Source organism: Euprymna scolopes, chromosome 32 (assembly GCF_053919585.1).
Source record: "Euprymna scolopes isolate OS-2025 chromosome 32, ASM5391958v1, whole genome shotgun sequence".
Classification (NCBI taxonomy): Eukaryota; Metazoa; Mollusca; class Cephalopoda; order Sepiida; family Sepiolidae; genus Euprymna; species Euprymna scolopes.
In genome coordinates this window covers 71,619,159-71,646,851 of record NC_136513.1, presented here as the reverse complement: position 1 = coordinate 71,646,851, position 27,693 = coordinate 71,619,159, and the positions used below count along the sequence as shown (strand labels likewise).

The following is a 27,693-nucleotide window of genomic DNA, read 5'->3' as shown; positions in this document are numbered from 1 at the left end:
AGAAAAAAAAATATATATGAAAAATGTTCTTATCGCTGTTCGAATTTAACATTTTTTCATGCCCTAACCCGAGCTTCTTTGAAGGGTTCATTGTGGTTAATTATAAAGTTGCTCTTTCTTTCAGGTAGAGAATTGAAATAAAAGTCATGTTTAATCGCTAGTCTATTCACGCACCTATTTATCTATTTATATATGACCGACTGTAAATATCATCAACAGATGTTGTTGGTTTGCTCTTTTGTCAAAGGAAAGCGTTACATTACCATAACCCCCTTCCACGAGCCCTTTTAAGAAGCACAAATTCATAAACAGTCACTTTTCACATTCTGGTTTTCATAACATGGGTTCAAATAGAGAAAACTTCAAAGAAAACAGTTTTTTTTTTCAAACAAAACCTTAGAAAAGTTAAGAATCTGTGCTGCATCCTTCTTTTAAAACTCACTTTCCTGGCAAATGGGGAAAAAATAGTTGACAAATTACTACACAATAACATAAAATAATGCTAAATGTCACCCCACCCTCCCCGAATAATTCTGCTCCTGTTACACACACACACACACACACCTTAGTGGGTATGTCTTGTGTGGTTTCTGACTTTTAGCTGCTGGGCACAGATGATAATCCATAATATAAATCTCACCTGTCTGTTTAAATGTATGTATGCATGTATGTATGTACCCTCACTTCTAAAAGTTGAATGAAAGGTTTTTTTTTTTTTTGTTTTTTTGTATAGGGAAGTGGAATCAAATGTGGGAGCGGCTGGGATTAAATCAAACTATCGGAAAGAAAAAAAACAAAAAATGGGGGACCAGTCAAAATAAGTCTATCGTTATAATTATACTATGGAGAGGAAACGCCTTAGAGACTAATCACGTTCAGACCCAAAAGACAATCCCTCTGCTTACAGAGAGAAGGTCTCTTTAAACAGATGTGAATAGTCTTCAAGATCTTCAGATGAAATAATGAATGAGTGAATAGACTTAGAATAGAAAATGAGTCACGGCTGAAATTCATTGCACATCGCGGGTTTTTAAACAAATGGTCCATGATTTTTTTTTTTTTTTTATATAATAGTTTGATATTATTTTGGTCGTTCCCCCATTTGAATTCGTTTCCCTATACAAAAGGAAAAAGAAGACTTGATTTGGCTTTGAGGAGTGGGGGTGAAGCCTGGTTGATGTACTCCACCCCCTTATTTAGTTAATTTATTTATTTTTTTCAGCTTCCATTAGATGTTTTCCCTTGGTCCTTCTTTTTACCATGGATACCAGAGAAAAAAAACTTTTTTTTAATGCCTATAGTATATATATATATATATATATATATATATATATATATATATACATACGTACGTATGGGTATGGCTCAAAAAAGCTAAGCATAAGCAATGAGGGTAGATAATTGTACGTTTTGGTTTTGATTCTAGCTGATGGCACCCAAGTCGTATATATATTTTTGGTTTTGATCTCACTACCATATATTAGGTTCAATATATTAATCAATAGAGAATTGCCTGCATGAATATTTAAGCGTATTTTAAAATCGGGTCACGTCAGACGACCTGCTAGTATGTGTTTGTGTGTATGTATGTGTGTGTTGGGGTGGAGAGGGCTCCTGTAAGCCGTGGTGAAGGCAACCTTTCTAGGAGAAGCAAATCTCTGATTTAAAAAAACCATAAAACGGGAGACCAGTACCCACATTAAGCTGGTCTGCAGTTTAACTTGTTGCTGGCTATCTTGCTCTTGCTTGTTGCTGGATCTCAACATTTTGAACCGAGAGAGAAACTTAGCTGTCGTACAAAGCTAAGACTCTGTAACATCATCTGTGTATAGATACTCCCTCAGGGATTTGTCTATAAAAATGGTCCGGTGGTGAGAGAAGTCATTTTTGGGCTCATGGACTTTAAGTGTCTGAGGGAGTGGCACTCGTCTGACAAGACGTTGCAATCATCATCATGTACATTTGTAGGTCTACCTAAAACTTTCGATAGAGGCAACAAATTTTCACGAGATCGATATCATTTTGAAGCTCGATCCTTCGGACAGCAAATATCGAAATATTGGCTAAAAACATTAATTCTTACACCCACAACTGGACACTTTTCTACAGGAAAGGATCGCTTTTTTGATTGTCTAGTCTTAATTTAAACCTACATCACTTCTGGTTTGGAGACGTTTTTTTTTTTTTTCACATTCTTTGTCTCCTTCATGGTCCGGGTTCGAACCTGCCTGCCTACTACCACTTTTTTTATTTTTGCTGAACACACACCTTCAAACTCCCGGGCAACGCCGGGCACCTATGCTAGTTCTTTATAAAAGACTTTTAAGACATACATAATGGTTTTTATGCCCAAATTCTGTCTGAGGCTATGCCAAAAAAGAATATATCAGCTTTGTGATTGTGCTGTGTGTGTTTAGTGCGCGCGCGCACACACACACACACACACACACACACACACACAAACTTTATATAATAGAAAACTAGCAACACTATACCTCCATTTTGTCGATCCCTTGTTTGAAGCATGGAAACAATAAAATGAATAAGACGAAATAAAAAAAATATGACCTGCAGCTTGGATTTAGAGAAAAGCGATCATAGACTATTTCACTCTAGATCGATTTGTGACTGGAGAAAGATGGAATAGCGTTTTGAAAACAATTCAATGAAGTCAAGAATGAAGGATCTAAAATTCTACAATATACCATCCTTATTTTAGATTTTACTTAACAAGTGATTATGGCTTGCAAAAGAATGGTAATTCTTAAAAACGATTCTCCAAACTAGTTAACAGCCGGTTTTATTGAACTTAGTGCCCCACTCCCACCCCACAGTTAATGACTTGATCTATATATTAATAGGATAGCCAACGAGTTATTTATTTTGTGTGTCACGCTTACATCCGAGTGACTGTCGTTTAATTGTTATGGACTTTTATTTCCTGCAATAAATAATTTTACCAAGAATTCTGCATAAGAATTGGTTTCGGTTTATATTATAGCTGATGGCACTCCAGTAATCTATTTTTTTTTTTTTTTTTATAATTTTATCAAGAATTCTTCATAATTTTGGTTTTGGTTATGGCTGAAGGAACTCAAGTTTATATATATATACTAGCATGGGTGCCCGGCATTGCCCGGATGTTTGGAGGTGTGTGTTGAGAAAAAAAAAAGGGGTAGTAGGAAGTCAGACTTGAACCTGTACCGCACAGGAGGAATAAACGTGAAGAAAAAAAAAAAAAAAAAAGTGACGTCTTTGCTGTTACAACCATCGGCAAACTGGAAGTGACATAGGTTTAAATTAAGGTTAGACAATCGAAAAAGAGGGGATGACTTTCGAAAATATCGGCGAAAAAAGCAACCCCTCCCTGTAGAAAAGTGCCCAGTTAGGGGTGAAGAAAATGTTTTTAGCCAATTTTTCGGTATTTGTCGTCTGTAGGGTCGAACTTAAAAACGATACTGATCTTGCGAAAATCCGTCGCCTCTGTCGAAAGTTTTAGGCAGACATGCAAATATACTTGCATAGATTTATATATTTGTAGCTCAAATTTTCGACCCAAACCGATTAAAAAGCTTGCCCTATTTCTGAATACCCTTTATGTAAAATTTCAAATGTTTAGACCAGAAATTGTCTTTAGTAATTTGGTAGAGACTGCGGAGGTCAATTTTTTTTTTTAACTTTGAGCCCTATTATGACCCCTAAACATTGATTGTTTTGGGCTCAAATCAAGTTATTAAGTTAGATCCATGTCTAAGGAACCTATATCTAAAATTTCAATTGTTTAGACCCAAAATTGGTGGAGGAGTTTGGTAGAGGTCTCAAAGGTCAAATCGTTGTACTTTGACCTCTTAACAGCAAAATTTCTGGCCGTAAACCGATTACAAAGATTTTCCCAAATCTCAATACCCTGTATATCAAATTTTGAGTGTGTAGACTGAAAATTGACAGAGTTATTGTGTAGGGAAATATACACAGACATATATATATATATATATATACATACACACACAAATTTTTTTTTCATAAGTTTTGGTTTCAGTTTCGATTCAAGCTGATGCACCCCAAGTCATATGGATAATTTTTTTTTTATTTTTGAAATCGCAACTTTATAATATATAAAAATTGATAGAACCGTAACTCTATAATAATATACATTAAATCTGCAAGAATTAAAATATCATATTTAAGTGTACTTTACGATTGGGCTATGCCGGGCGTCCCTGCTAGCTTAGATAAATACTTTTGCAGTTTTAACAAAAGAGCGATATCAGAATATCTCCATTTATGCTGAACATCTACAGAATGCCAACATCAACATATTACATATGAATGAATCCCCTGTAGAATTTCCACAGGTCTCGCTAGTATCTATTAAATACCAAACGTCTCAATTATTGTGAAAAAAATTAGGAAACTATTTCCAAACTTACTGGCAATGGCAGTGGTGAGAGCAAGATTATTCAGTCATTCGAACTAGTAAAATGATTACCAAATAAACCGGATATAACCTTTAAAAATTAGAAGTTTATTTCATTTACAGACAGTTTTTAACACTGAGTGTAAAGTTTTAAATGATCCCCCCCCCCCTGAACAAATGTTCATAGGTTAACTCTGGGGCTGTTTTTCTCATGCAGATCCATGAATCAAAAACACACACACGTTTTTTATTTTTTTATTTTATTTATTTAATTATTATTTTTTATTGTTTTTTTTTTATAAGGGGGTCACTACTTACGAAGGCCTGAAAGCTACTTCAAAATAAAGGTTAATGAGTTTAAGGTGGTCACTGAGACAACAGCTTTGGAGATTAGGTAGATTTAGATTATTTAAGGGGGTGAGACAGTAAGAACTTGTTTACATTGGACTTGAAGACGACCATATTGTAGTTAGCTAAAAGGCAGGTCAGTGGAACAGTTCTACAAGGGGGCAGTTTTAGGAAAGAAGCTTTATTCATGGAATTTTTGTTTAGATTTAGAGAGAGAGAGAGAGAGAGAGGGGGGGAGAGAGGGATAGAGAGAGAGGGATAGAGAGAGAGGGATAGAGAGAGAGAGGGAGGATAGAGAGAGAGAGGGGGGATAGAGAGAGAGAGGGATAGAGAGAGAGGGATAGAGAGAGAGAGGGATAGAGAGAGAGAGGGATAGAGAGAGAGGGATAGAGAGAGAGGGATATAGAGAGAGAGAGGGATATAGAGAGAGAGAGGGATATAGAGAGAGAGAGGGATAGAGAGAGAGAGGGATAGAGAGAGAGAGAGGGATAGAGAGAGAGAGAGGGATAGAGAGAGAGAGAGGGATAGAGAGAGGGATAGAGAGAGAGAGAGGGATAGAGAGAGGGATAGAGAGAGAGAGAGAGAGAGGGATAGAGAGAGGGATAGAGAGAGAGAGAGGGATAGAGAGAGAGAGAGGGATAGAGAGAGAGAGAGGGATAGAGAGAGAGAGAGGGATAGAGAGAGAGAGAGGGATAGAGAGAGAGAGAGGGATAGAGAGAGAGAGAGGGATAGAGAGAGAGAGAGGGATAGAGAGAGAGATAGAGAGAGAGGGATAGAGAGAGAGATAGAGAGAGAGGGATAGAGAGAGAGGGATAGAGAGAGAGGGATAGAGAGAGAGGGATAGAGAGAGAGGGATAGATAGAGAGAGGGATAGATAGAGAGAGGGATAGATAGAGAGAGGGATAGATAGAGAGAGGGATAGATAGAGAGAGGGATAGATAGAGAGAGGGATAGATAGAGAGAGGGATAGATAGAGAGAGGGATAGATAGAGATAGATAGAGAATTGTTGGTAGTGGTTATGGCTTGATGAAATCTAAACTGCATTTAAAATTACTATCAACTATTTATATGAAATAATCGGGAAAGGCAAAATTTCAAACTAAGTTTTATAAAAAGCCACAGAATTTTTGCAGGCCAAACTGTAACAAAAGACCAAATTTGCAAAATCTGGCCTTAAAAGGGCCAATCTGGCAACCCTGGACTGTAAAACTTAAATGTGATCCTGATTGTAAATAATTACATTCTCACTCATTTTATTGTTAATAGCGACACACAAATATTAGGTTGGGGGCAAAAATAATATCGTTTTTTTTTTTATATTTAACTTCATATAAAAAAAAAAAAAAAAAAAAATTGCACCAACCTAATATAAAGAAATAAAAGATGTAATAAAAGAAGAAAAAACATGAGTAATTATAAAATAATTTTTTGTTGAAACGAATTAAATTAGGGAATTATTTTCATTTGTTTACAATCAAGCCTATGATACGATTTAACTTCTTATACTCTTGTATAGCATTTGACATATTGTGGAGGGATAAATGTATAAAGAATGTTTATAAGACACCAATCACTGCAACAAAAGATGCTTTTTTGATAACTGACCAATCAAGATAGGAAATTGATATATTGCAATTACAATGAAACAGACAGCACTCAATGAGCTAAATACTGACCGACTTCTATTACGATATTTATTCAAAAGAAAAAACTTCAAGCATTAAAATCATTTTGGCAAATCGGTTTCGATTTTAGTGATCATCATATGAAAATAGGGTTTATAAAATCGACTTTGAGCTCTAGCAACAATAAAAAGAAATTGCCGGACCCCCCCCCCCCTGCCGAATAATTCAAAACGCTAAAAACAAAACTTTAAGATAAGTTTAATTATATGAAAGAAATGGTTTTATTTTTTTTTTCAAACCTTTCAAAGAAATGTTTTCTTTTTAAACGAAAACAACGAAAATGAAAAGTTTTTTCATAGAAAATATCTAAGTTTATTGAAACTTTTCTTAAAGATTTTTTATGTAACAAAGAATTTTTTTTCTTATGAAATCTATGATTGAAAACATTTTCTCAAAGAATAATAATAGAAAAGTGATTTTTTTTAACACAAATATTTTCTGCTGACAGCTCATTGGCTGTGTTTGATTTTCTAGTTATTTTTCCAGCAGCTTACTGTAAACTGTCGGAAACTGCCAATGCAATCTTGGGTGAGATCCGGAATCAGTACTATAATTGGTTTAGAGTCCTAGTAGCATTAGTAAAAAAAAAACTTTGCTAAATTTTATAGAACAAGGAAAATTTCTGGGAAAATTAAATTTTAAGTTTATTCTTATATTTTGAAAGATTCTTTAGATAGTCAAAAGCAATGGATGAATTTTCAAATATTATCAGACTAATAGCTTACAAAACTATTTAAAAAATGTTATAATCCAATTATAATTACTAAAATTTAACGTTTAATTATAAAAAAATTGACGGAGATTGAAAAACTAATATTGACATTAACTTTACAAAAGTCTGTTCATTTCATGTCAGGAACTTTGCACACATCCACACAGACCGTTTCGTGAGTGAGACATACTTTGACGCAGACCTGAATGATGCCTCGGACACTGCTCAACAATGAATTTCTAGATGGAGCGAAACACTATGATGACGATCTCAGGAACTAATAAACCAGTTGATCCTTAAATATCACGTGGTCTGGAATACAACTTAAAAATGGTATCACTTTATTTACTTTGGCATAACTCTGGACTATACCATCTCATCCAAGAAAAATATAAAGACAAAATGAAAGTCAGCTCTTAGAACAACACCCTATAGAAACTGTTTAGCTCTAAGTGGGGAGCCACAGCACACAGATGCAAAATGTACTGTCTCGGTCCAATGTTATTCCTCATTAGAGTACGATTACTTAGGAGAGATCAACGCATACCAAAAACGTAAACTCGGCATTAAGCTCTTGAAGTATACCAATCTGAATAAACTGCATCTCATCATTTTTTTTTTTTTTTTCATAAGAATACCAGAAACAGGCATTATGAAAGGTAAAAGAAAATACATCTGAGAGAAATAAATTTTAGTTAAAGGAGCATCATGAGTTTAAATTAAAAATATAAAATAATAATGGTATGTGTCCCATAAAAAATTTTTCCTGGTGTATGTCGATGGCAGTTGTATTGTGAGAGCGAAAACTACCTATTTCTTCTATGAAAAAAAAATATCGACAAGGACTATATATATATATATATGAATAAAACGAAATTTATAGTTTCCGAAAATACATATCGATAATTGTTTTATTGATGTTGAAGCATATTTTGTATATGCTGCATTTAAGCAGGAAGCTGTACCCATCAATGGTACAGAGGTAAATCTCAAACTCCTTTATATAGAATACTAGCAGGCTGCCTGGTCGTAAAATAGGCATAAATATATTTTAATTCATGCAGATTTTTTTATTTATTATTATAGAGCCTAAATATCAAACTCTGTAGACCAAATACTCAGAGAGGAGTTTGGTAGAGATTTTTCGCACACACACCAACCACGTCATATATATATATATATATATATATATATATATATATATATATATATATATATATATATGCATATATATATACACACACACACATATATATATACACACCTATGAATTTTTTGTGTGTGTGTATTGATATTCATATTAAAACCCTTTTTCCTATATATTTAAAAAGAAAATACAACTTTGTTATGTATGGCGTGTGGAATTGTATTTATCTACAAAAAAATCTAGCTAATTTGCATATTCTTTTTAACATTCATTTTAATTAATTCCCTATTAGTTTTTTTTTCGGTTTTCTTATAGGATGATCATATTTAGTTAACTATTACGTGTAATTATATTCATGCAGATATTCTACATGATTTATACTTGCGTAATAAGGTTATAGTAAACACAAACCTCTTTCTATATATATTTATGTATGCATATATATATATATGTTTAAAAATTTTTGCCTACTAAACTCCTGTCAGTTTTTGGTCCACAGCCATGACATTTTATATATAGGGTATTCCAACCCATGCAACTTTATAATTGGGTTTTAGCCGGGAAAAATTGGTGCAAAAGTGTGAAAATTAAAAAAAAAAGAAATTTGCCAGATGAAGGTCGAATAACAGTATTACGAATGTGTAACGTAATATCTATTGGTTCATGTTTTAATTTTTAGCCTTGCAACAAACATGTATTCATAGCTCAGGCATTGATGTCAAAACGTTTTGGTTTCAATTCTCGGTTAACTGATTAACTGATTAAAAAGATTTTCTTAAATCTCAATATCCCTTATGTAAAATCTCGAGTCTGTAGACGGAAAATTGACAGAGTAGTTTGGTAGGGAAATGTACACACACAGACAAACACACACAGACAATTTCACTTTTATAGATATACTAGCGTTGCCCGGGTGTTTGGAGGTGTATGCTGAGCAAAAAGAACAAAAACAAAAACGGTCAATTTTTTTAACTTTGACTTTGACCCCTATTATGACACCTTAACATTTATTGTTTTTGGGCTCAAATAAAGTTATTAAGTTAGATCCATGTCCAAGGAACTTATATCTAAAATTTAAAGTGTTTAGACCCAAAATTGTTGGAGGAGTTCGGTAGAGTTCTCAAAGGTTAAATCGTTGAACTTTGACCCCATAAATTTCTGGCCGAAAAGCGGATCACATAGATTTTCCCAAATCTCAGTACCCTGAATATCAAATTTCGAGTCTGTAGACTAAAATTGACATAGTTATTGCGTAGGGAAATGTACACACACACACGTTCACTTTTATAGATATATAGATAGATAATTACTGGAGCTAATTTGAGCACGAAAATATCGAAGGTAAACACGATTTGTCATGGGTGACACTAGAAAACTAATAATTACATTATTGATATACAAACATGTCATCTGAAGAGAAAGAAAAACAAATTTGTAAAGTATTGAATAAACGATAAAATTAATCTACTTTGTTCTTCTAACGAGTGTTAATCCAATCAGTTGGTGGCAAGGGAGATTATTTGCATATTCATAATCTGTAGCCGTAGTAGTAGCATATAAAACAACAAAAAATATCAATAATAGATGTATTGTTGCTTATCAACCTTTTGTCTAATAAGTAATTAACGATCAGCAATTCTGGCTTAAATAAGCATGTCAGGGCCAGACAAAGAGGGAAAGCGAGATTCATTTATAGGTATTCAGCAGTCAGCATTTTGTGCGGGACAGTTTTTAATGAGGTGAATAAATCGGTTTGTTTGTTTTCAAAAACCCGCTCCCCTGTCTGATATGACGAAGTCGACAAACGTTCACTGGCTCTGGGCCTATTATTAGAGTCTAGTTTTGCTTTTTGTTTATACCGAAAACCCGAATGTAATGCGTGCCGATGCGGGAAATGTGGACTAATTAACGTTCGACAGTCAATAAAATTAAATAGACAGGCGAGCTCCGTGGTTAAGTGTGAGATATTACAATTTATAGATGATATAAAAAGTTTTAAGTTGTGAACTGAGCGAGCGCTTCTCTGAAAGAAGCCTTTTGTGGTCATCGAGGAAAAGCGTACATACATACATACATACATACATACATACATACATACATACATTTTCGCTTTTATATATATATATATATAGATTTTAAATAGTGTTGTGCCGATGAATCGGAATCGGGAATCGGTTAAATCGGTAATTTTCGGGGAATCGGAATCGGCATCGGAAAAATTTGTGTATAATTTCCGATTCCAAAATCGATTCTTTGAATATTTTTCAAAAGTTAATTTTCAATTGCTTGTACCGATTATAAATATTTATTTCTTTTAAACTATTAGTAAAACTAAACTCTATAGATCTATGTACTCGTTATAGAATGAAGTTCTCATAACAAAATCACGTAATTTCATTAAATAGTTTTTGTTTTACGCTCCCTTGACTAATTATCGCAGTTTTTTTAGGAAGATTCCGAATTTCCCAAATCGTTTTTACGGCATAAAATAAAAACTATTTGATGAAATTACGTGATTTTTTTATGAGAACTTCATTCCATAACGAGTACGTAGAATATATATATTTTTTTTATTTTTCGTTTTTTAACATAGTGTAAACTGCACAAGCACCCTTTTTTAATACGTGAAGAAAGTTTAGAGCTTCATCCTAGATCTAAAAATAATTTGGTTTTTAGTGGGTTTACAAATATCGTCCAAAAGTAGAATTTCAATGAGGGGGGACTTTTAAATGTAAATATAATTTCTTTTTCAATCTGAAAAATTTCTAAATGTTTTCTCTTTATCTATTTTATCCAGACTTTGATAAATTCATTGTGAGATATTCATGTATATTTTTAACTTTTCCGAAACCCCAGAAAAATGCGACGGTGTCAGACAATGTGGCTTCAGGAAAATAAAATAAAACTCTATTCGTTTGAAATCTTTTCATATTAAACTCCTTGAGAAATTTGGCAAGTGGGTGTGAAAAAGTATTGTTGTCGAAACCAACGGCATCGAAGGTGTTAATTACCCCATAATACTTTCAACTCAACTTTTGAGTGAGATTGGCGGGCTTCAGCGAGGCCTCCGTGATATATATATATATATATATATATATATATATATATATATATATATATATATATATAATCTCACGGAGGCCTTGGCTTCAGACGGCATTGGCGCCGTCGTAGCAATCCTTAAGTATAAACATAAACAATACCGGCAGAATCAAAGAAAATCACACTGGAAGCATATTTCAAATTAAATCAAAGGCCAAGCCTTTTCACAATTTTGCCCATTCCTTGTTGGTCCCCCCCCCCCCGATTTATCGGAGAGGGACTATAGTTTTCAGTGGCGTTCGTCTGTTCGTCCGGATGATTCCCGGATAACCGTCCATTACTTTTTTCTGAAATTTTGCCACAAGTTGTACTCCAATACGTAGATATGCACAACATCGAGTTTTTTTTTAAGAAAACTCTCGTTGCTCCCCCAGGGGCTGAAAAGGGGTCAAAAATGCCCAAAATGGCAAAAATGACACTTTTGGCCCCATAACTTTTTTCCCGTTGATTAGATTTTACTGAAACTTGTCCAAAATGTGAAGGCAATTGTTGCAAATGTAAATTCAGTATCGCTGACCCTGGCAAAACTCTGGTTTGCGCCCCCCGGGAACTTTTAGGGCTAAAAACCACCCCTTTTTTAGGCTCTTTTTTTCATATTTGTCTAAAATGTGATTATGTATCTCTATTTAGTGTTTTTTTATGGTGCTGAACTCAAATTTACATGTCTTAAGGCCTAAAACATAGCCGTTTGTCCATTTTTACAAGTAATCAGCTCCCCCATGGGGGCAAAAGAGGTAAAAAAAAAATACCTCAAAATGACTCTAAATAGACAAAATTGACATATTTTTCAGAATAACTTTTCATCCATTCATTAGATTTTTCTGAAACTTGGCAAAACCATGGGCATACCTGATATACACCTGATGGAAGTATCACTGACCCTGGGAAAAATCAGAGTCACAAGCCCTGGAGGTTTTAGGGCTAATATTGGGTGTGGAGCAAAAGTTGAACTTAGTCATTTTTCTGAAAACTTTTGAAAATTTTTTTTTCACTCAAAATTGTTTTTTTATCAGTTATGTATCACTTTTTTTATCACTTTATTCGATCCCCCCTCCTCACATAGAGGGGGACCATGCATGCACGGCTTGTTATATTTGTCAATACCGATTGCCGAGTGAGGGAGCAGCAAACATACCGACAAAACCCAACACTTTTATATTCTACTTTTCATTTAATTAGCAATAATGTTTGATATTATTTTTCTGGGCAAAATATTTCTTTAATTTTAGACAATTCTTTCGCTACTTTGAAAATAAACTGCATTCTTCTAAAGGTTACCTAGCGAATTTTCGCAAAGTTTCAATTTTTGTTTTGTTTATTTTACGCATATAAAATAAGTTTAGATCTTCTTTAGTTTTACTAATAGTTTAAAAGAAAGAAATATTTATAATCGGTACAAACAATTGAAAATGAACTTTTTAAAAATATTAAAAGAATCGATTTTGGAATCGGAAATTAGGCACAAATTTTTCCGATTCCAATACCCCCAAAATTACCGATTTATCCGATTCCCGATTCCGATTAATCGACACAACACTAATATAAAACGATTAGGAATTTAAAATAGACGGTCAGTTTCACAAATAAATATAACGTAACATGAGCTGTAGTGTGTTACCAATTTTAAATTATGTGCGCTTATTGGGGATAGGGTGTCTACTTTTTAAGCGATTACACATGGTTTTACAACGTTGCAAACCGAACTTAATTTAGTGGGAAACACTTTAGTTAATATCCATAAAGAATTAGGATGGCCAGAAATGATGATCATTTTACGTTAAATTTATATTCGAAACTGATCTTACACTCTAAATTCTAAATGATCGCTTTTCTTTCCGCCAATTAAAAAAATGTTCTAACACGTAATCTATAAAAGTAATATTTCATTTTGGAATAGGGATTTAGCTGCGAGAGAAAGCACAGAAAGCTCACGCAATCTCACGTTAAAAATGGTTTTCATAATAGTAATATTATTATTTAGAAATTCGTTCGTAACAATGAGATGTGGCTTTGCTAAGTGGCGTTGTTAAATATATTGTTCTTACATCGTTTTCTTATTTTGCCTACCAATCTTCGAATATTTTCCACTATTCATGTAAGTAGCATGTTATACAGTAAATACGAACTGGTACAATATAGCTTTGTTTTAAAATCAAAATAAATGTTTTGTTGTGTTACAATTTTTAATCAATTACAAGGCAAACATTTGAGATAAAATATACGCGGACATTAACCAGGGGTTTATGTAATAATTTGAAAATTTACGAAAAAACAAACAAAAAAAAATCTCTAATTAAATATGTATAAATTTTACAAGAATCGGAATCGGAATCGAGAATCGGATCGGAATCGGAAATTTTGAACGGAATCGGAATCGGGAAAAATTTTGGCATCGTCCCATCACTAATTTTAAAGAGCGTTTTTCGCTCTATCTAATCGTTTAAATTACAATCGCTTAAAAACAATTATGTCTTCTTTTCAGAACGTTGAATACAAAATGAAAAAAAAAAAAGCAAATTCGCACAATTTTCATATTTCAATTCAAACTAGGTCAAAAAGCTGCTGAAACAGCTCGCGATATCAATGAAGCATTTGGTTCAAGAACCGCCATTACTGATTTAAAAATTATGAGTGTCAAATTAAAATAGCAGCGTGCGCTTTGAAGATTACGGAGTTGTAGTTTGCAAGGAAGCAGTTGTGTATTACAAAAAGGAAGGTTTTAGTTCTGGGATTGAGATTGATTTAAAGAAAAAAAAAATTCAGTTTTTAAATTTTTCTTATCTTGCTTGTTGCATTCATATAACCTTCACATGTATTTTCTTTCAAACATCGGGGAAAAATATCCTGTAATATTTATTCCCATGAATCAAATTATGCATCAGGGAAAGTGAAAAAATTATTACTGGCGAATGTTTGAAAAACAATACTGAAACTAGGTTAAACAGTCAGCTGCTGATTACTTTTTTTTGTTTTTTTTTTTGTGATATTTTTCTCCTTTGGGACGTTGGTAATCTTCACATGGTTTCTCCTATAAGTACTCAATGTCCTTCTAGAAAGAATTCTTAATGGAAAGATATCAGAGAAACGAACACCAACAAAATTATCATGAATAACAAGAACAGCATGCTGCCGAACTTGTTTTATGGATCAAAAATCTGGTCGAACTGAATCGTGGCTGAACTCCTGTTTATCTTATTGCTGATTATTAAATTGCATCCGTCTTAAACCCAATTCTTCAAAATACTTACTGCATTTTTTGTTCTAAGCTAAAACAACCGTTTATTTTTCCGATGATTAATTAACCAGGTTTTCTTTTTGTAGAAATTGAGTTTCAACTAACAATGAAAATCTCAGCTGTGAAGCCATTCAAAATATTTTTTTCATTTTCTGCTTTAGGATTAACTTGTATTTGCAATTTAAGAAACACTACACTTTTTTCATTTATATGTTTACTAGCAGGCCTACCTAGCATTGTACAGGGTCCTAGAAAAGAACTGATTTTTAAAGTCATTTTCACATTCTAACATAAATTGGGCAGCTTTAAGAAACTGACTTCCAAATTACACTATCTTGGCCATTTTTATTTGGGTTGTTCGGACTACTCTTCTCATCTTGAGTATCATTTTTACAATATTTTAGTCGATATAACCCACACTGAGTTTGCAATGACCCATGGCACAGTGGTTAGGGTACTTGAAAAATCAATTATAAAAAAGCGATATTCTCTTGAAGGTTGAAGGTTTAATTCTCAGTGTTGGTGACTGAAAAATACAATTGCGAATTAGTTAGGACCTTTATTCAGTCATGGCTGATGGAACGAGAGAATGCTATCCCTGTGAAGTAAATAAAGGGTACCATTCAAAATTCCATCCAAATTCCTGAGTTCGACAAGATATACCTGAAGAAGGTCGGAGGTTAAATCGACTGAAACGTTGTGATAATGACACTCAAGATGAGAACAATAATCCAAATAATATGAATAATCAATCTTCATCTCAAAATTTCAGAAACGTAATATTTTGGTCAGCTCTATATTTATCCCTCAGGTCCATTTTTATCAATTTTACTCCCATGTTTTTTCTTGTGAACTGAACCTGCTACTTCAACTATTCTACATCTACTGACCCAAGAATTCTCATCCACTCTTTCAGTATGGTCATACCATCAAAGTCTCCTGTGCTTCACATACCTCTCTATGCTCTCCAGATTTAATCTTCTGAAACCATTAGAACTGAGACTGTCTTTAAGACTCAGATTAAACATCCATCATATCATTCTCATATCATTTCCATCCATGCAATGCATGTCCTCAACCCTCATTGGCCAGGCTTCACTTCCATACATCACAATACTTTATGAATACATCTCTCCTTTAGACTGTTTCTAACTGATTGATGCGCAAACTTTTGCAACTGCTTCATCATTTCATTGTGTGATCTCACCGATTTATGTCCATCTACGTCTAGTGTAAGAAAGCACAAAAAGTGCCACCAATTATTACAGCCGGGCCTGATCATCTTTTTCTGGTCAGACCTATTTTTATGTGCCTTGTTACATTGTGGGGTTACTATGACAATGTATTATAAAAAACATAGTAGTTGTTGCAATATTTTTTATCCATATTGGGGTATAGTCCCTCACAATTGGAAGATTCTATTTATAAACGATGCTGCTAGGAACTGACGAATCAAATTAATTTACATTCTGCTACTAACCAATCAGAAACCAGAATTGCTCCATAAAAATTAAATCTTTTTCTTTAGCAACCTTGCATATGTTTTCTTTGTGTCAACACGGGAAGAATCTTTTGCTCTGTAGCTACAAAATTATAAAGTCAGGAACCTGAACAAAAGAACTGTCTACTGAGAACTGTAGACTGGACTTGTATAGAACAACTAAGCATAGAAAACTGTTCTGAAACTAAACATGGCTTCCGACTCAAGTGATTACTATAATTTTTGGACGATAAACAAAAATATATAAAAAGCTTAAATTTTTTCTTCACTTTTTGGAAGATCATCATGTTATTTATTTAGAAATATTTAGAAATAGACTGATTTTGTATAATGAAACTAACACGGTCAGAAAAAATGAAATTAAACTCGGACAGAATGAGTATGTAAAGAAATTGAAATTTATCCCAGTGGAAACTGGCAGGAATATTAACAAAAAAATATCCACAGTGGAAATTTCTGAAATCAGGCAAGTTATCGGCCAACTTAACTGGCTGGCTACCCAGACCAGACCCGATCTCATCTACGATGTCAGTGCATTAAGTTCCATCCTCAAACAAAGCAATGTGGAATGTATAAAACATGCTAATAGAGTAGTAAAGAAAGCCACAAAAGAAAAATCCCAGGTAAATATTCCTGACTTAGGAGATCTCAATCATTGCCTACAGTGATGCTTCATTCGCCAACCTGACAGACGGAAGATCTCAAGGTGGTTACATAATCTTTTTAGCTGGCAATAATCACAAATATACACCAATAACCTGGCAGTCCAAGCACATTAGAAGAGTGGTCAAAAGCACACTGGCTGCTGAAACCCTAGCCATGGTTGACATGTCAGAGGCCTGTCTATTTTATAGGAAACTACTATTAGAAATACTGCAATTAAATACAAAAATAATCTGCAAAACAGATAATTCCTGTCTCTGACTCCGTACATTCATCCACCCAAATACTAGATAAAAGGCTTCGTATTGAGATGACTATTTTGAGAGAAATGCTGGAAAGAAAAGAAATAGAGTTCTCTTGGGTACCTACTAATAGACAGGTAGCTGACTGCTTAACCAAGAAGGGAGTTCCTTCAATTAAGATACTTGAGTTCGTATCTGAACCCCAAAAAACTGATATTTAAAAATAATTGTTTTTTTCTTTCTTTTTCAGTGGTCATCTAAAAGATACGAAAAAGGGGGAAGTATTGTTAACTTTACCCAGTTGTGTCCCTTGAACACTCTCTACAACAGAGAGTTAACTTCCCTACTGGAAATGGTGTAAAAAGGACTTTCGAAATATATAGTGCGAGCGGTACACACATGTTAAATAAATGGTCTTCGACCTTACTCCAGTTGTCCGTGTTTATTTGCTTTTACAATTTCTGTTCACGTAGATAAATAATCAATCGTTAACTATTCTGCACTTTCCCAAATGAATTATTTTGCTCTTTTAACTAACAATTTCTGGGGCTAAATTCGACACACATGAGCAAAAGGATGGTACAAAATGGGGAGAAAAAAAAAAAGGAAGAGAGAAAAAAAAGGCAAGGAAAGAGAACGAATGAAAAATAAAATCCAGACAAATAGTGATGTAAAAATAAGGAGGTAAGTCAGAAATCAGATTTTTTAAAAAAAAAATTTCGACTAAAAATGGAAAAATTACATCCACAAGATGGTCTAACAATTTAAGCGAAAATCCGCTTTTTCTGGATAAAAAAAATTCTAAGAGAAATAAAGATAAATAGAATGCCACCAAATAGCAACAAAAAATAAGGCGGTAAAGCTCTAGCAATTTGGAAGACATCAGAAAAGATCCACCACCCCTCTCCCGATGACAAAAAAAAAAAAAAAAAAAAAAAACTAAAAAAACCCCCCCAAAATAAAGAGGAATTTTGCTAAAACATAGAATACTTACATCTCTTATTAATCATGTCTTAAAAGTCTTTATATTTTGTCTACCTTTTAAGGATTCAAAGCAATTAGTTGAATAGATTTGTTTTTTCTGTATTCATCTCCATAATATCTGGCACTTTGCACACAAATTTAGCATTCAACATATTGCTAAAAAAAAAAAAAAAATAAATAAATAAATAAAAAAATAGTAACTTCAAAATTATAATAAATGATTCCCATTGATGGAAGGAGATCTTTATTCCATTGACAATCTATTTTAAACATTTTGGTTTTTATCCAATTAAGTGGCCCCTGTCTTGTAGCAGTTCCAGCCTGATGGGCACTGACCAAATGTCAATACAGCCAGAGTCCGTTTCCAATCAATATCTTGATTCGATTGTTGTTTACTTCAACTGGTCTCCTCAAGCGTAGAACACTATTTACTTAGGTTTCTATACATTCTCTATAAACAGTATTATTTTATGTTTAGTTAAACAAAGAAAGAATAATTTGGTAATCCAATTAATTTTTATTCATTTTTTTGTTTTAAATATTAGAATCTAAATCATAATTATGTTTATCTGTTAGTCACAGGTTTCCAAACTAATAAAATGCCTTAGAAATTGATACAAACCTGATTTTATGCAGCTTCTAATGTTCTGTGGCAGACCAAAAAGAATGAAGAAAAAAAGGGGGCTACTGCTTCTATTTATATGCTTGTGATCTCGTGAAGTAAGGAGATTTCTGATCACTTCATATGCAAATGAAATGCTGCTGGTTTGAATAAAAAATCTGATTTGGAAATCAGAGATTAGACGATTCCTGTAATGACCTGTTCCCTGTCGATTGTGGTGCAATACTGGTTCTGTTTAGTTCTAAGAGATTCACTCTCCCAGGATTTGCCTTCTCCCTTTGAGAAAGGGTTAGTTTATTGCTAATCGCCTGTGACACCTCTGACAAAGAATGCTGATGGGGTAGCACAGGCACCTTATGCAGAGTGCTTCTATTCTGGCGTTATCTTTTCAACCACACTATCCGCTACTAGTGTATTGCACTCTGAAGAAGAAACAGAGCAAAAATGGATGATCACATTTTAATGCTATTGAAACAAAACTTCTTTCCTTTTTCAACCATAAAAAAAAACGTTTCCAACCACTGATTGTCATGGATGATAGCACTCCCACCGAGAATCCAACGTTCAAACTCTGCAGCCTAACATTCTCAGGCAATATTAACTGGAATAAGTACATAGAAGATGCTACTAAATTTGTGGTAAGGTAAGTAGGTTTCCTCTACTAGGCTAAAAAAAAGAAAAACTTTTCATACCTACTAGAGTCTTTATAAAGTTACCATTCATGCATGTGAGGAGTATTATTGCCAGATCTAGGCCAATACATCAATCACTAGTCTCACGCTCTTGAAAAATAAAAAATCATTTCTAACCTAATAAATCCCACACTATATGCCAAGCTCCAGCCTCTGTTGCATCACTGCATCCTTGTACTTGGTTTGCAAGTATTTCCACAGAAATAATGAACTTACTGCACTTGTAATCCCCCCCTCATCAATGTAAATACACTCGACTTTACTGGCTAGTAGCAAATTCCCTCCTTTCAATGTAGAGTTCAATATAGATAACAGAAGATTTTCTACTATAAAAAGGTTTCTTTACTCGAACCACTTGGTGTTGAAATTCTCTTCCTGCTCCCCTGACTGTACAAACATGGAGAAATTTTAATTTAACCTTTGGGCTACGATGGTATTTTTACACACATTTTTGCCTACGATGAGTGTGAATTTGTTCACATCACATAAAATCACTTGTAGAGTTTTTGAAAAAGTTTTTATCAAAAAACAATACAAACATGGGTTTTAAGCATGGGTTTCATTCATTGATTAATGCAGTTAGGGTAAAGAAGAACTCCATACTCGCTGAAGACACCATTGTTTTAGTAGTTTGTAATAGAAAACTGGGTGTTAACAAATAAACAGCCAGCGTAGCCTAAGGGTTAATGTGAATAAACATTTTGCTGTATAACTTCCCATCTAGATTGTTCCTCTCTTAAATCGGTAGCCTCTACTACTACTACTACTACTACTACTACTACTACTACTAATGATACTAATGACGATTATAATAAAAAAATGTTAAGACATGTCATAACAATTATGTCATAGAATGGTGCAGCAGAAGTTAAATGCAAAGTAATCTGCATACTTCTGCTGACACCGGTACCACTGCACTATTGATTGAAGACAACGTCTGATGCGTTGCGTATGTAAGAAAAAAAAAGAAAATAATTGTCCAATCAAAACGGAGCCAATGCAAATCCTGAAAACGAATAGAAATAACTGAACTTAGCAGATGACCTATTTTGTCAGCCGACTAATATTTTTGCCTCAATCAAAACATTTTTCAGAGGCAGAAACCGGTTGCTTGCCATTAATGTTTTTTACCGAGCATTCAAGTTTTATGTTACAATAAGATGGCTACCCAGCATTGCCCACAAATTTTGGTCATTTTTTTTCTTTATGGAACTTTTTTTTTTGATTCTGCTCATCTTAATCTTGAATTCAGCTCTTTCCGCATTTGTTTCAGATGTTGCTAATGTTTTTTTTGCTGTTCTAACATTTTCATGTTCTCATAGCCAAGACAGACTCCCAGGTTTAAATGCTATGAGATAGCCTCCTCATCCGTCATTTCAGAAAGCCAAAATTACAATAGTACAAATCAATAAACAGTTACGGCTCAAAAATATTTGGTAGAAATGCACCGAATGATCCATAAGGAACTCTTTAGATATCATCATCATCATGTTCAGTTTAATGTCTGCTTTACATGTTGGCATGTGTTGGAAATTGACTAACCTATCTCTGCCAGGTATTTATTTATCCCTCTTTCTCCCAAATCCTAATCACTTCCTCCCATGTTTTCCTTACTCTACAAATTGTCCATGCTGGCTCAACTGTTCTACATCTACTAAAAAATGGAAACGGCACTAACCCTATGCAGGTTTAACTGGCTTCTTCAAAAGGAGGAAGTTCCATGGTCGTAGTAAATTCACAAGCAGTTCCCAGTTGCATGTATAACCTCGTTAGGGGAGATAACGATGTTAGGATTTTGCAACTCTTGCAAGATGTTGACGCCCTCCATACATCCAATACATCTAAGCACTCATCAATTCCTTCAATGGAACCAAATATGTAATGCAGTTAAGTATACAATTTATGCATCTTAACCCTGACATCAAGAACTAAACTAAAAAGCAGCATTTTGTGTTTCTTAAGTAAATAAATCTATCAACTTTGACAACTATTTTTAAAACAAATCAATTCTGATTCTTGAATAAAGTTCAAACAAAATTCGTAAACATCATCGAAATGGAGACAGCAGCTATTCACTTTATGCTTTTAGCGATAAAGATACTATTCTAAACTAATGCATGACACACCAAGGGAAATGCCATTTGTGTGACGCACCACGGAAAACGCCATTCCAAACTTATGCCGGACACGCCACGGAAAACGCCATTCCAAACTTATGCCGGACACGCCACGGAAAACGCCATTCCAAACTTATGCCGGACACGCCACGGAAAACGCCATTCCAAACTTATGCCGGACACGCCACGGAAAACGCCATTCCAAACTTATGCCGGACACGCCACGGAAAACGCCATTCCAAACTTATGCCGGACACGCCACGGAAAACGCCATTCCAAACTTATGCCGGACACGCCACGGAAAACGCCATTCCAAACTTATGCCGGACACGCCACGGAAAACGCCATTCCAAACTTATGCCGGACACGCCACGGAAAACGCCATTCCAAACTTATGCCGGACACGCCACGGAAAACGCCATTCCAAACTTATGCCGGACACGCCACGGAAAACGCCATTCCAAACTTATGCCGGACACGCCACGGAAAACGCCATTCCAAACTTATGCCGGACACGCCACGGAAAACGCCATTCCAAACTTATGCCGGACACGCCACGGAAAACGCCATTCCAAACTTATGCCGGACACGCCACGGAAAACGCCATTCCAAACTTATGCCGGACACGCCACGGAAAACGCCATTCCAAACTTATGCCGGACACGCCACGGAAAACGCCATTCCAAACTTATGCCGGACACGCCACGGTAAACGCCATTCCAAACTTATGCCGGACACGCCACGGAAAACGCCATTCCAAACTTATGCCGGACACGCCACGGAAAACGCCATTCCAAACTTATGCCGGACACGCCACGGAAAATATGGAGCTTCTTTGCTAGAACTTTCAGTAGAATACAATACTATAGGGCTGCTTCTCAGCTGACTGGTTGTTTTCAAGTCTAATATAAATAGGTTCCCATTGAGTCATCCTTTTAAATAATTAAATGCTACCAAGTTCCACCATTACTGATCATCATGGTGTTGTCTCACCATTTACCTGAAACTTATTAACACTTATCCTAGAGTGGCCTCTGGGCCTGGATAAACCACGAACCAGAATAATAATAAAAAAAAAAAGGCATTCTCAGAGATGTGAAAACATTTAGTCTCACCCCCTCCAAATGATCAGTTTGAAGTCATTTGAAACAATGATTGATTTTAGTGGAAAATCAGCTCTAAGGGGGTTATTAATACCATCTAATGACAACTACAGAAAAATATTTTTGGTTTACTTAACTTGATTCGAAAATAGCACTAAAACGAAATTTAAAAAAAATGTGTACAAGTCAGATTCAGGAAGTACAAGGAATTATTAATCAATTATGAAGAGATCAATTTATGATTGGCAAACTTCCGAAATAGTCGCCAGAAGGAAGATGATGGAAGGAGGAAAAGATGAGGAAGCAAAAAGAAAAAAAAAAAATCAAATTTCAGCCAAATCATCATCATATTCAGTTTAACATTTACATCTGTTCTACACAGTGGTATGTGCTGGATCGCTTTTAGGAATTAACTTCTATACCAACAGTATCTCTGGCCAGGTATCTTTCTTGCAAATCCAACCCTATCAGTTCCTCCCATGTTTCCATAGACCTTCCCCTGCCAACTAAGACCACTACTTACACTGTTCTACATGTATGAACCTAACAACTTTCCTTATCCTTTCAATGTGACCATAAAAACAAAGTCTCCTGTTTTGTATACATCCCTTTATATTATCCAAATGTAACCTTCTTCTGAGGTGATTGGATTTAAGTTTGTCATTCATCATATTCTCATATCGTTGCTCTCCATGCAACGCATATCCTCAAGCCTCACTGACTAGGTTTCACTTCTATAAATCATCACACTCTGTACACAGTTCTGATAGACCCTTCCCTTGGTTGACAGCAGTAGGGCTTTATGTTTACAGTGAAACAATCGCATTTGTGAGTGATTTTTCAAGTGGCGACTATAAATAATAAAACGCTTATCTTTTGGCGATTGAGTTTCTGTCACCAACAATCTTCCAAAGCTCATTATTTAGTGAAAAACGTTTTTTCAACCTTTATTTTTTATGAAATGAGCAAAATCAAATCATTTAAACAATAAAAGTTTAATAGAACAGTATACACTTTTTTTTTTAACGAAGACTGCTTTAAAAAAAAACAAAAAAAAAAAAACAAAAAAAACATCTAAAGAAATTCGAATATCTTAAAATCTTAACATAAAATTCAGTGCATACTTAAAATTACTTATTAAAAAGAAAAAAAAAAAAAAAAACATTTTTATAAAATATGAACTCGTCACGGAACGAAAATATCTTATTCTAAAAATCATGTGAGTTTGGCTAGTAAACGAAAATATTTAGTTGTCAAAGGTCAACTAAAGATAAATTTATCGGTAGAGCCCTGAGCAGTAACGCTTTGCTGGCTAGCAACGGTATAAACGTCCTGAATTTATTTCATCCCCTACCAACCTTTACTATAAGGCCAGCAGCAACCCCTCCCTATTCTACAATGATATCACCAAGATAAGTCAAAGAGAAAAAATAATGTTCATGTTTTGTTTTTTCAGTTTTTAATGCGAGCATTTTTTTTTCAACTTCCCAAAAGCACTAAATAAGACAATAATAATGTCCTGGTTACAAAAGATTTCTCCTCTGACCAAAAATTGATACTACATTTTGATCTCAGCCTGAAGACAAAGTCGGCTGATATTTCCCAGTGGTAACTAATATTACTGGCAATAAACCAATTCCAACTAAAAGAAAAAGTCTTTGAAGAAAAGAAAAAATTTGAAAAACAAAACAACTTTCAACTTCTAGAATAGTGTAATTTAGAACTGATTACATAGCGCATGGACCCGTGGCATAATGGATATAAGTACTAAGTAATTATAAGTTCTTAGTGACAGTCTTTCAATTCACAATTACGAATTACTTAAGATCTCTACCTGGTCATGGCTGAGAGAATGAGAGCAAGCTACCTACATAAAGTAAATAAAAGGTTATATTACATATTCTGTATAGATTTCAGAGTTCGATAAAATATATCTGAAGAAGGTTGGAGGTTTCATCGTCCGAAACGTTGTGAAAAGATGAGAACAGTAATCTGCATAATCCAAATAATATGAATAATCAATCCACATATAAAAAATTTGCATACATTCTGCCATTCACCGTAATTTCTTTGAGTTTTTAAACACGTTTTGTGAACGTTTCCATTGTTTTATTTTGAATATATATATATATATATAAAAAAGATAAATAAAGAATAAATAAAACAATGCTTAACATACCAATAAAAATATGAATCATGATTTTCATAATGTGAATACAATATCGGACGTAATGTCTGAAAACTGGAGAATTATAAAAAAAAAAAAAATATACCTTTTAGCAAAAGTTATAGCCCTTGACTTAGAACGAGTTCTTTATGCCAAATTGATGGTTGAATACAGTTAAATTTGTGCTCATTTTTGAATTGATACTAATCCCTGTTAATCAATAAGTGTACATCGAATGGAGACCAAAATACTTAGCTAGCTGCACCTTATCATAATAAAAGGTGCAGAGCGATGTGGTAGTTTCCAAGAAAAGGTAGAACGGCCAGACAGAAGGATAGACGAAGAAAAATATAATATAGATTTTATAATTCTCCAGAATTTATAATTTATGGTTCTCGGAAGGTTGGATAAAGTCAGGTGAGGTTCAGTGTTAAAAAAAAGTAATAGTTTTTTTCCATTTTTGGAGGAAATTAGTCTAGATAAGTGTATTTACACTCCTACCACCACCACTGCAGAAAAATTAGAGATGAAGTTAGGAGGTACTCTGGATGGGTGCAAAATTGGGCGTGACTGCAGTGATCAGCATTAAGCGAATCATCCACCCAAAAGAGGAAGTAATATCAAAGCTAATGATTTCTGAACCTGACCCATACTCTACTTTCACATAAGTTTGAAAGATCCTGTTTAAATTGAAATAAGTGTAATATGTGTGTACAAGTGTTGATTTAATATTCGTAGGCCCAAATATTGTAAAACCAGGCTTAGGGTCAAACAAATCCAACTTGCCTCCTCCCTTGAGGCTTGCATTCACAAATATCTGTGGGCTTAGAACTAATTTAGCTGATGTTGAAGCATTTCTCCTAACAAATACCCCGGATATCTTAGCACTAAGTGAGACTAACCTACACTTCTCCATCCCCTCTAACTACTTTAACATGCCTGGATATCTCCCACTCTGCCGTAAGGACTCTGACAGACACATGCACGGACTTGGAGTTTACATTCGTAATACCTTTCCCTTGACTAGAGAAACAAACCTAGAAACGGATGATCAAGCCTTTATGTGCTTTATACTAATCATGCAACACAACATTAGCTACTTTTACTTTCTCTACCGCTCTCCCTCGACCCAAGACTGCACCATAATAAACAAAGTCTCTGACAGCATAGACACAGCACTCTCCCTCGACACTAGCACACAAGTACATGCATTTGGTGACTTTAATGTCCACCACAAAAACTGGCTTAGATTCTCTACTTACAGATGCAGTGGGCAGCACTACTCATAGCTTCTCTATATCTCACTCCCTATCACAAATTGTTACTTTTCCAACCCGTTTCCCTGACCAGGAAGAACAACACGCATCACTTTTAGATCTGTTTTCGACCACAATTCCTGATGATTGTATAACGAATGCCGACAGCCCACTTGGGAACGCTGATCATACAGTGATAATGGTTGAAATCGCCCTAAACTCTAGAGCCAAAACTGAAGAGCCAGTGCTCAAAACAACGAGATATTATAAAAAGGCTGACTGGGAAGCCATCAGAGATCTTATCAGAGATGCCCCATGGGGAAATATTTTTTCTCTTCCTGCTGAACAGTGTGCAAACGAGACCACTGAATGGTTCAAAACTGCAATCGAAGCGCCTGTTCCCATGCGGAAATTCTATAGCAAGCCCCACTCTCCCTAGTGGTTTTCTTCGACTTGCGCAACTGCCATTGCTCAAAGGCAGCATGCATACTGCAGATTTAACCAACATAAGTCCAGTTCAAACAGACAGAAGTACATAGAAGCTAGAAGTAATGTTAAGAAAGAAATAGCGACAGCTAAGAGAGAATTTACGGAAACCACTAAAAATGCATCAAAGCACAAAAACTAGGAACTCGTGACTTCTGGAAAATCTACAACAGTGTAGTAAATAATGGGCAATCAACAATTCCCCACTAACCAACAATCACGAGGTTGTTTGCTTAGCAACCGAAAAGGCTAACATGCTTGCCAGTCGGTTTGCCTCAAACTCCACACTGGACCCTTCTAACCACCCCCTACCTGAATTTCCTATGCGGACAGACGCCATGCTAGAGGATCTGAAAATCACCTCTGCTCAGGTGTATGCCATCATAAAAAACCTTGACACTTCAAAAGCATGTAGACCCGATCTCATCCCAGCTGTACTATTAAAAAAGTGCTCAGTCGAAGTAGTTCCAGTTCTCTCCAAACTCTACAACAAATACCTAAATGAATCTTGCTTTCCGGGTTGTTGGAAAACTGCTTCTGTGGTACCAGTATTCAAGAATTCTGGCGAAAGAACTGACCCATTAAATTATCGTTCCACTTTTTGCCAAAATATTTGAGACCTTAATTAACCATGCTCTAGTCCATCACCTTACAGATGCTAAACTTCTGACTGACAAACAATATGGATTTAGACAAGCCCGTTCCACAGCAGACATCTTAACTTTAATCTCTGAACATATATACCATTCACTGGACAAAGCGGGGGAGGGCAGAGCGGTAGCTCTAGATATATCTAAGGCTTTTGACAGGGTATGGCATGAAGGTCTCTTCAGGAAAATTAGATCATACGGTATCACTGATAGAATACTTAACATAATTAAATCCTTCTTAGATAAGAGAAAAATCCAGGTTGTCCTCGACGGTCGTACATCTAAACAATATGATATAAATGCGGGAATGTCCCAGGGGTCTATCCTTGGACCTCTACTGTTCCTGATATTCATAAATGACCTCCCGACAAAATTGCCTCTGAGATGGGTATACATGCTGATGAACAGGCACGACAGGAAAACAAATGAACATACATCTAAAGAAATGGCAGAAACACTAGAGGATGACCTCCAATCAGTAGTGGAATGGGGACAAAAATGGATGATCACGTTCAATGCCGCCAAGACTAAACTAGTTTCATTCAATAATTACAAGAAACCTT

General features: G+C 34.9%; 1 protein-coding gene across 4 annotated transcripts in view; it reads right to left on the bottom strand.

Moving 5' to 3' along the window:
* Nucleotides 1-27,693, bottom strand: part of LOC145256427 (uncharacterized) — a 126,026-nt gene that overhangs the window by 54,921 nt on the left and 43,412 nt on the right. The gene's annotated exons all lie outside the window — the stretch shown is intronic.